The 10,861-nt window shown below is 35.8% G+C and overlaps 2 pseudogenes; one reads left to right on the top strand and one right to left on the bottom strand.

Moving 5' to 3' along the window:
* The first annotated feature begins 401 nt into the window (after positions 1-401).
* Positions 402-2,377, top strand: LOC143542374 (exocyst complex component EXO70H1 pseudogene; annotated as a pseudogene).
* Positions 2,378-6,823: 4,446 nt separating this feature from the next.
* Positions 6,824-8,239, bottom strand: LOC143542344 (3-ketoacyl-CoA synthase 12 pseudogene; annotated as a pseudogene).
* Between the last annotated feature and the right edge of the window lie 2,622 nt (positions 8,240-10,861).

Below are 10,861 nucleotides of genomic sequence, written 5' to 3'. Positions count from 1 at the left end.
TGGCTACTGGTTAGATCAATAAACCAACAGTTGTTGACTTGATGCACATGCAAGGGGACCCTTAAAAGGCTAAAACAAAGACTGTTTCATGTCAATTGTGCCCTTCAACAGCCTTAATTGACTTCGTATGCTTTATGTCAACTTCTCATATTTATTTTCATGTGTTACATTTAAATCATAACTTAAAATCCAAATCCATTTTTCAACCACGCGTTTTATTCCCATAAGATGCCAAGTCAAACCCTTTGACTGAATCATCAACCACTCACACCAACTTTGCAGGCCTTATAAATAGTTAAAAGACCCCTCACTCATTATTCACTTCCCTCACAACATTCATAATTTCCCTTACAATTAAACAATTAAACAAACGTACCCAATAAAATTTCACTTACATAGTTTAAATCATGACTGGTTTTCATTTTACATCATCGAAAACAACACCCGCACACTCCCCGGCTAGGGTACACGTGTCACCAACAAACACCCTCTCTCATCACCATCACCAGACTTTTTCGGCTTCAATTATCGAAGAAGATTTACTTTACGCCGAACATATCATCAAACGATGGGACCTCGACTCTCCACTATACACAAAACTCGACCACTTATTCACCAACGACCGTCGTGAAGCTCGACAGTTTATAAAATCCGTCAACAACTTACAATCCGCAATGCATTTCTTCGTCTCGGAGAGTTCCAGCTCCGAGAAAATCGTATACGCGCAAAAACTAATGCAAGTCGCGATGAAGCGGTTGGAAAAGGAGTTCTTTCGAATATTATCATCGAACCGAGACACTCTAGACTCTGAATCGGTGTCAGTCTCGGTTCGATCGTTTAAAACTAGATCTAGTCTTTCGGATGAGGAAAATGTTACCGAAGAATATTATCGTTCGCCCGAAACTGAAACAACAGTTTCGGACAGCAACACAGTTTCGGAAACCGTGATGGCGGATCTGAAACTGATCGCGGATTGCATGATTAAATCCGGATACGCAAAAGAATGCGTAAACGTCTACAAAATCCTCCGAAAATCGATAATCGATGAGAGTTTATACAAACTCGGGGTCGAAAAACACACTTTGAATCAAATCAACAAAACCAATTGGGACACAATGGAACCCAAAATCAAAGCATGGTTAAATGCGGAGAAACACGCGGTGAAAACATTGTTTTCGGGCGAACGAATCCTCTGCGACTACGTGTTTTCGTCGTCCGAAAACATCCGAGAATCCACTTTCTCCGACATCTGTAAAAACAGCGCGATCACATTATTCGAGTTCCCCGAACTCGTTGCGAAATCAAAGAAATCTATGGAAAGGATGTTCCGAACGTTAGACATGTACAGTTCGATCTTGGACCACTGGCCCGAGATTGAACTGATCTTCTCGTTCGAATCAACGGCTGTGGTTCGATCACAAGCCGTGACGTCACTTGTTAAATTAGGTGACGCCGTTAGATTAATGTTAACGGACTTTGAAGGTTCAATGCAGAAGGAAGTATTGAAAACGGCGGTTAACGGTGCTGGTGTTCATCCGTTAACTCGTTATGTTATGAACTACTTGGTTTTCTTATCGGATTATAATGAGATATTATCGGATATACTTGCGGACTGGCCGCTGGAGATCCAGTCGCCGTTGCGCGAAGCTTATTTTCCGAACGTTTATTCCGATGACACGTCGTCGGTCTCGGACCGGTTCGTGTGGCTAGTGCTTGTATTACTTTGTAAAATCGACTCGGGCGCGGATTGTTATAACGACGTTGGTTTGTCGTATTTGTATTTACTGAATAACTTAAACTACGTAGTTTTGAAGGTTCAGAACTCGGGGTTGAAAGCCCTTATTGGAGATGAGTGGATTGAGAAGCATGAAGAGAAAGTCAAACAATACGTTGGGAATTACGAGCGGATGGCGTGGGGTAAAGTGATACAGGCGTTGCCTGCGGGTGAGGCAGTAAATAATTTATCTGATGTGGAGGCGAGAGAGTGTTTTCGACGGTTTAATTTGGAGTTTAATGAGACGTACAGGAAACAGTCCACGTGTATTATTACTGACGGGAATATTAGAGAGGTGGTTAAAATTTCGGTGGGTAAAAAGATATTACCAGCTTACCGAAAGATGTATGAGAAGTATAGAGGGGTTTTTAGGGGTGGTGAATCGGTAGTTAAATATGCTCCAGATGATTTGGGTAATTATTTGTCGGGTTTGTTTTCGGGTGGTGGGGATTCGGGGAGTGTTAGTAAGACGTCGCATTCGTCTAATGGTGCGGTTTCGCGGAGCCGTTGAGATGGTTGTGTTGGAGGCTTGTTATTTTATTTTTTGAGATAAATGTAAGAATTAATGTTAAAAGAACTTGAATAACACGATTCTTTTGTATTTGATATTGTGAATTTTATTTCTTAACAAGTAAAAATATAATTTTAGTTGATTTAACTATTAATGTTCAATTTTAATAAGTTTCTTGGGTGTTAAAAGGTATTAATTGTGTTAAAAAGATAATAAAATGTCTTGATATACAACTACATAAAATGCAACCATGTTGATTAGAAGTGTATAAGATGTAACGAATTAAAAAGTTATGAAAGGTTGGAAATTTGCGTTTTGGAGCTACACGAGGCGTATCACATTCTGGCTTCTCATGCATTACGTATAGTGTATACACTCCAGGTTCTCTCATCTTCGTCGACTAATACACATAAGGAACAACGTAAGCTACGCCTAGTTTGGGTTGAGTTTTTCGTGGTTTGGTTCAGATATGGAATTGTAGCTATGTTTAATGATTATTCATGTGGGCTTGCTAACTTTTGTATTTTTGTGTATACAAGTAAAGCTTATGAAATTTAAGATGATTCGTGATTTAAGTCTTGGGGCTTGATATGAACATCGAGTCTAAAGTTGTAAATAGTTTGTGAATGTGTTAGTGCTCTATATATATATAATGGTTTTGTATAAACAGTTATACTTACTTTGTTCTAACATTTTCCATTATCTTGTAAATGTTTGCACGTTGGATGGATATGATTCATCAAAGTGAATATGATGTTAAGAAAGATTTTTGGTACCTTTTCTTTAGCGGCATTTGAATTTAAAATATACTAGTGTTGCTCGATTTGTTAACAAACGGGCCGATTTCAAACAAGCATTTTACGAGTAACCATTCCATAACTTGGATCACGGGTCACAATTTATACTAGGAATATGAATACTTGAATACGTAGCAATAGCCAATATGTATGCATGCCTCACGCAAAAATGTAAAATGCTAGTTTAATAAGCAGACACATGTTTTGAAAAATAACGAGTTAAGTATAGGTATATATTTTGATCATGGAAACTACTGAAAAACAAATATGCTAGATTGCTAGTACGAGTTGAGTCAGCTGAATGAAATCTAAGTTTGTCTCGAATTGAGCATGTTCAGCTTCAAAGAACTCGTTCTAAAATCTATGCTTAAGGCTTGAGCTTATATAGTGAGTTATCATTCAAGTTTAAGCTTGACTCGTGACCAACTTATGACCTATCTATTATTTATTAATTATAATTAATAAAAAAAGTATTTAATTATTTCTGTCATAATTATGTACGTAGTATAATAATACTTATTATGTAATAATATTTTTTATACGAACAATACATTCGTTCAATCTCATAAGTTTTGTTAAGCTCGGTATATAATAACAGGGTTGAAATTTTAAGTAGCTTACAAACAGCTCAATGTTTTAAAATCAGGTAAGCAGTTCAAACCGGTGGTGTTTGTTCATACTGGTTTTTAATGCATGTTAGAAAAATAGATTTAATAATTTTGAAAGCGAACAACATGATGGGGTTGACAATAATATCAATAACTTAGCCGTTAAGGTACTTGACAACTAAGTGACCAATTTTTGAGGCAATACTAGTAAACGATTTAGACCAACACGGGTCATGATCAAGCATTTTAGTGACCACCACCACAAGTTTGTATGGTTGTGACTTGGTTACATGACTTGCATCACAATTATAATGGTCAAACATGGCGTCGTCTAAATTAAAAGTTTGTATATAACACATGTTGTTACACCTCAAGTTTGACATTTTAGTATAGTTGTAATGTATCGTATATCAGATTATCAGCAACAGTATATATCATTTCAACAAGATCATGCTCAAAATAATCTAACATGTTATCATGCTTAGCAAATAACCATTTTCTTTTTTTACAATAAGCTATAGTACTTATAAAAGCTCAACTAATAATAAACAAATGCTTTATTAATATAATAATTTATATAAAATTGTATAAGTTGAATTAAAATAAATTAAATATATAAAAAAATACAATTATACAAGTAAGATTAAATCAAAATGAGCCCACATCATCACCTATCTTCTTCCCCATTTTCTCTATCATTAGTCACTAGCCCCATTTTCTTAACTAAGTTCGTGTGGTCTACCAACTCTGCAACACTGCCCATCCCATTTGGCAAAGCAATACACGTGGAACAACACGCTGCCCTTGGAGGCCTCGTTGGCGGTGTCCCCGGTAAGGGTGATGGCGTCGCTTGGCGACTCTCCTCCTTCGCTAGAGTGTGTGTTTTGGTGGATTCTAATTGGTTGTAAGCTAAACTTTGAAGTTCTAGTTAAATAAAAGAAATGGTTTAAAGGTGAAAGATGACTATTTCTCTTGTGATTTATATTGCAAAATACGAAAACAAAAGAAATGGGCCTGCATTGTTTGCATTTGATTGTTTCTCTACATTTTAAGTGGGCGTATGCTGATCCACTTGAAAAGAAGGGGGCGCACAGGCCCCTTAGGCCCAATAAGAATTTAAAGCAAACCGAAGCTTTAGCATACACAAAATTAACTTTGAATAGCCAGAACAACGCACCAAACGAAGATCCGATAAGAACACTTATATATAGGATGTACCAGCGGCGTATCCACCATGTCATTATCATCTCTACATTTGTACCGTTATCCCAACTATTTCGATTCTATATTATGATACACAATTGCACGCATTATGATTTCCATGCGAGGACTTCGATAATTATGTAGGCCTCCATAATTAAAAGTGGGCGTGTGCCAATTTTCATTTTTACGTGTATTTTTTCCGTTTAGCAACCAAGACAACTCAGCTACTCTCTTATATATTTTATGTTTCGGTGAATTTTTATACATTAAAAGGGGATGTGTGGTCCCCTATACTTTTTAATATTTTACAATTTTTTTCGTTTTACCTTTTGGTATAAAAGTCGCAAGTTAACACACCACAACATGAGTGTGCGGTTCAACGTTTTCTAACTTTTCCCGTGTGATAGTCGCATTGTTTTTACGTTTCGGTTTAACTTTTACGCATTAACATCGCAACGGGCATGAATTGTTCACCATTTTTATGTCAACTTTAGGCCACATGAGAGGGGATGGTGACCGAAGGAGGCATTGGTGGTGGTGCATATTTTTGAGTGCGGTGGATGAGTAAATAAATGGTTTACGCCGCAACGCCGGGGCATCAATACTAGTTATTAATAAATAATAAAGTTTTCAATCTAACTATATATATAATTGTCTACCATAAAATTCTAGGTGTCGCTCTCAGGTTGTTCCTCCATTCTCTAGAGCCACCTGATTGCTTGATTTATAAATGGAGGCTTCTCATGTATTTGACCCGAATTCGCGGGTACGGGTCTCATCAAACCCGGATAGTCTTTAAATGGGTTATAACATCTGATTTATTTATAAAACTATTTCATAATAAAACAATAATTTTCACGGGTCATGGGTCTCACCAAACACGGATAACCCTTAAACGGGTTATAACATCTTATTTATTTGTGAAATAATCCCTTAATCATCAAATAATACTTTTAACGTGTTATGGGTCTTACCAAACTCTAATAGCCCTCAAATGAGTTATAAGATCTTATTTATTGATAAACACTTTCATCATCAAACCTTAATTTAATTTATCTGTTTTACATGTTCTCCGTTGCTGGTCAATTATCTCCATTGTCGGTTATCTTCGATACTACCCACCATCGTCAACTACAACAACGCCCCTTTAATCATTAGACAAATATTTGTGTTCATGTTAATTTGTACATTTAAAAAAAGCAACATGCTCGTGTTCGTTTATGTTTGTTCGTTAAAAAGCTAAAAACCTAAACATCTCAACTGATAAAAGCCAAACATTAAAAAATATAATATCAAACTAATATATATATATATATATATATATATATTGAATTAAAACAAAACTACGTTAAAAAATAAAATAAATCATCATAAAATAACAAAGCGATTAAAAAAAAATTTTAAATAAACTCCCGTAACACGGAAGGATCAAACTAGTTTTTCATATTTATTCGAGGGGCATCACTAACTTCTTCTATAATATAGTTTAGTTAATTTTTTTAACACATAATCTCTTTTACTCTTTGTTGTTTGCGGGATTTGAATACAAGAGGTTTTTCTTAAAAACCCAGGTTTTTAAAGACTTTTACTGACAAGCCTTCATCATTGTTTAAAAAACATCATTATAGGTTTAGAATTAATTGTTTTCAAGTTTTTGTAGTTAGAATTGTCGGTGTTATTAAACCATCTCCAGGTTTAGAATCTCATGTAAAGATTTATAAAGGTTTAACGTCATGAATACTCTTATATCTAAAACTCAAACTTGTATTAAATATATTGTTTGGAATAAAAATTCATCCCTTTATTCTCAAACTCGTTTGTTTATTCTTGTATTTAGTTATAAATAAATCAAACATTATTTTTTTCTTAACGGCAAACCAACATTACTTTATTATTATTATTATTATTATTATTATTATATTCAGGACTACTATATAGCGTCAAATTTAGGGTTTGCAACTCCCTTGAAAGTGCTAATATCTTCGTCTTGGAGCCAACCATACTTCTCCAATAATGGGTTGGTTAGCTTTTGTGGCGGACAGTCTTCAATATTACACTCTTTCCATACGTTTTCTACTCCTTCAAGATCACGTACAACTTCCCATAAACAACTACCACATTTAAACCCTGTCCCAAAGCTTATCATAAGCAACCTATCACCTTTTTTTAGCCTCTTTTTGGCCTCCATGTACCCTAAAACATACCAAACACTACTAGATGAAGTGTTGCCGAACCGGTGCAGAGTCATCCGTGCCGGTTCAACATTATATTCGCTCAGACCAAGGCTCTGAGCGACTGCGTTAATCACTGCTTTTCCACCTGTGTGAAGACAAAAATGGTCCACACCGATCTTAAAGTTAATAACCGGTTTCGTTGCTTTTGTATGACTATTGCGAAACATTTTTAGTTTTAGTATCAAGTATAGGATGCCAAATCGAAGAAGCTCGCAAAATGGTAAGATCTTGGGCGCGATTTCTTTTAAATTGTCGACAAAGGCTCGGGTTACAGCTTTAGGTAGGGTTTTACTTAGATAAACCCCAACCCGGCCCTCGTTGTCTTCTTTCTGTATGGCACCCGCGTATGATTCATCTTTCGCGCCATGGTGGGTTCGAACTAGGCATTTCAACTTCAACATGCATTTGTGAGCTAAACTTGACTTGTTTGTAAGAATCATTGCACACCCACCGGCTCTAAATAAACAATTTGTAAGAATCATGGACTTATCATTACCATTGTACCAATTTGGAGTCAAAGATTCAGATGCCACCACCATAGCTAATTGGTTTTTCTTTGATTTAAAAATACTTTCAACAAGATTTATAGAAGCCATACTTGCACTACATCCCATTCCACACAAATTGTAGGTCTTGATATCTTCCCTCATCTTGTATTGATTAACTATTCGACTCGATAACGAAGGCATGCATGCAAACATAGCCACATTAACAACCAACACATCAATCTCTGATGGTGAAACACCTGTTCGCCGAAGAAGTCTTCCAATGGTGTACTCGAAAAACTCATCCATCTCTTCAATAGCATCTTGATGACTTGAATATCCTTCATGACCTTCAAACACCACTTTCGGGGCGTAGGTTTCTTCACCAATGCCAGAGCTAACGATCGTTTGGAGTAGAAACTTGTACTCGTTTAGACCGAGGTTCTTATTCCTCTTGATTACTTTACCACTGAAGTCCGTTGATAGTTTCCGGTCATCGGAGGGTTTGAACAATTGGTAATCCAATAAGTAACATTTATGATGCAGTTTTCTTTCAAGAAAGTTGAGCAGAATGAGGTAGAGGATGTATAATAGAGGTATGAAAGATAAAATGATGAGAAATAACATTTTTATGGACTTAAATGGTTGGAAGAGTGATTGAGATGATAGTTTATGTTTTTGGTGTGAAATTTGAAACCCAAAATAAAATGTATATATAGAAATGGAGCATACAACTTGCATGCCAGATAAACTTATTCATCATTCAACTTCTACCAACTAACAATAACTCATTAATTAACTTTTAGAGATCTGGAGAAAGGGCTGAGAGGACTTGGTTAGTATGATACACGAAAGTGGTTTTTCGATTTGCATATCGGTTTAGTACATACTTGCAACACAAATTATTCAAAGGAGATTAGAGATTTCCTTTGTAAAACCTTAGACAAGTGAATCAAGAATACCAAACACTTTTTATTGATAAGAAATAAGAATGGAATACATACTACTAAAACAAAAGAAAACTAATAATGAGTTTATATAACAACCCACAATTCTAGTCTTACTCAAATTAGAAAACATAATAATACTAAACTTCTAATTTATTTAATAATAAATAAAAAAATTACTTTGGCACCAAGTTATTCAACTTGGTCCATGAACTGTAGATCTCCACCAAACCTCCCTTGAGATCTAACGTACCACAATTTACACTTTTCGTATTAGTCATTCGGGCCTTTCAAGTTGGTGTTGCTCCAAAATTTACATCACTAATTAGGTCAATATTATTCCACTAAAAGGCCACATCTTGGGTTGTAAACGAACCGAACAAAGTTTTGTTTATGTTCGTTCGTTTAGCTTTAAATTTGTTCATAAACGCTAATCGAAAGAAAAATCTTGTTTGTGTTCGTTCGTTAAGGAATTGAAGTTTGTTTATGAATGGTTCATGAACATGTTCTATTATGAAAAAGAAAAAAAATCATTCTTAATCCAAAACATTAGTCATAATCATCTTAATTAATTAAATATAAAGTAAAGTACTTGAGATGATAATAATAATAATACCCTAATCGGCACACAAAGACTAGAGATAAACCTGTTTGAAAGGATATTAGAGTATATTTTTTTTCTAGTAATTGTGTATAATTTTTACAGAGATCAAAAGTAGAAAATAAATACATATAAACCATATTCTAAATCATGGAAAATAGAATAAAAAATAAAAGAAAATCCCTTAATTGTTGGAGATAACGGTCACAAACGGCCGGCAGTTTGGTGGTGATTTGATGTTGCAATCTTCAAATAAAGAAATGATGTTAATTGGCATATCCTTGAATATTCTTGATTATAATTACTTTTTATATTCTCTAACACTCCCCCTCAAATTGAGTAGTGGGATTTCCAATACTCAACTTGCTAAGACAGTTGTTGAATATTCTCCCGTTGGCGGCCTTTGTTAAGATATCTGCTAATTGGTCTTTTGATCGGACGAACGGTAACTCTATAATTCCAGCTCCAATTTTCTCTTTAATGATGTTTCGGTCAACATCTATATGCTTTGTACGATCATGTTGGACAGGATTTTCTGAAATTTGGATTGCGGTTTTGTTATCACACATAATTCTACTTGCTTCGTTTGGAGGGAACCCAATCTCGGTTAAAAGTTTGTGGATCCATAGAACTTCTGCCACGCCTCGTGCAATTCCTCTAAATTCCGCTTCAGCACTGGATAAAGCCACTACCTTTTGTTTTTTACTTCTCCAAGTCACCAAGTTTCCGCCAACCAGAGTGAAATATCCTGATGTAGATCTTCGGTCGTCTTGATCTCCCGCCCAGTCTGCGTCAGTATATAGCTGGATCTTCAGATGTTTGTTCTGTTTAAAGAGAACTCCATGACCCACTGTTCCTTTTAGGTATCTGATGATCCCTATTACTGCCTCCATGTGAGAATCTTGAGGTCGGTGCATAAACTTGCTAACCACTCCCACTGCGTATGCTATATCAGGACGAGTATGTGAGAGATATATTAGTTTACCCACCAAGCGTTGGTATCTTTCTTTGTGTGCTAACTTGGCTTCTTTTCAATCTGAATTTTGTGGTTCACTTTCATTGGTGTATCGGCGGGCTTGCAGTCGATCATTCCTGTCTCGGCTAGAAAGTCAAGAATGTATTTTTTCTGGAAAATAAAGATTCCTTGTTTGGACCTTAGTACTTCAATTCCAAGAAAGTACTCCAGTCTTCCCAAATCCTTCATTCTAAATTCTGTGAATAGGTTGGCCTTCAAATCTCTCATTTCGTCTTCATCGTTTCCTGTAATGATCATATCATCAACGTATATAATTAAACAAGTCACAAGTTTACCTTTCCGTTTAAGGAATAATGTATGATCGAAATTGCTTTGTTGGTATCCATATTTCTTCATTGCTATAGTGAATCTGCCAAACCATGCTTGAGGAGATTGCTTGAGCCCATAGAGAGATTTTTTTAGCCGGCATACTTCGTTTACTTTGAAATTATTTGTGAACCCTGGCGGAGCTTCTATATAAACTTCTTCTTCTAACTCTCCATGTAGGAATGCATTCTTAACATCAAATTGATGAAGAGGCCAACCTTCATTAGCTGCAATAGAAAAAAGAACTCTGATTGTGTCAAATTTGGCTACTAGGGAGAATGTTTCAGAATAGTCCACCCCATACGTCTGGGTGTAGCCTTTAGCTACGAGTCGTGCTTTATATCTTTCAATTGTTCCGT

The sequence above is a fragment of the Bidens hawaiensis genome, unplaced genomic scaffold (assembly GCF_021521415.1).
Source record: "Bidens hawaiensis isolate Kalapana, Puna unplaced genomic scaffold, B.hawaiensis_p1.1 tig00012834_1, whole genome shotgun sequence".
NCBI classification, from domain to species: Eukaryota; Viridiplantae; Streptophyta; class Magnoliopsida; order Asterales; family Asteraceae; genus Bidens; species Bidens hawaiensis.
This window is presented reverse-complemented; position numbering and strand designations above follow the sequence as displayed.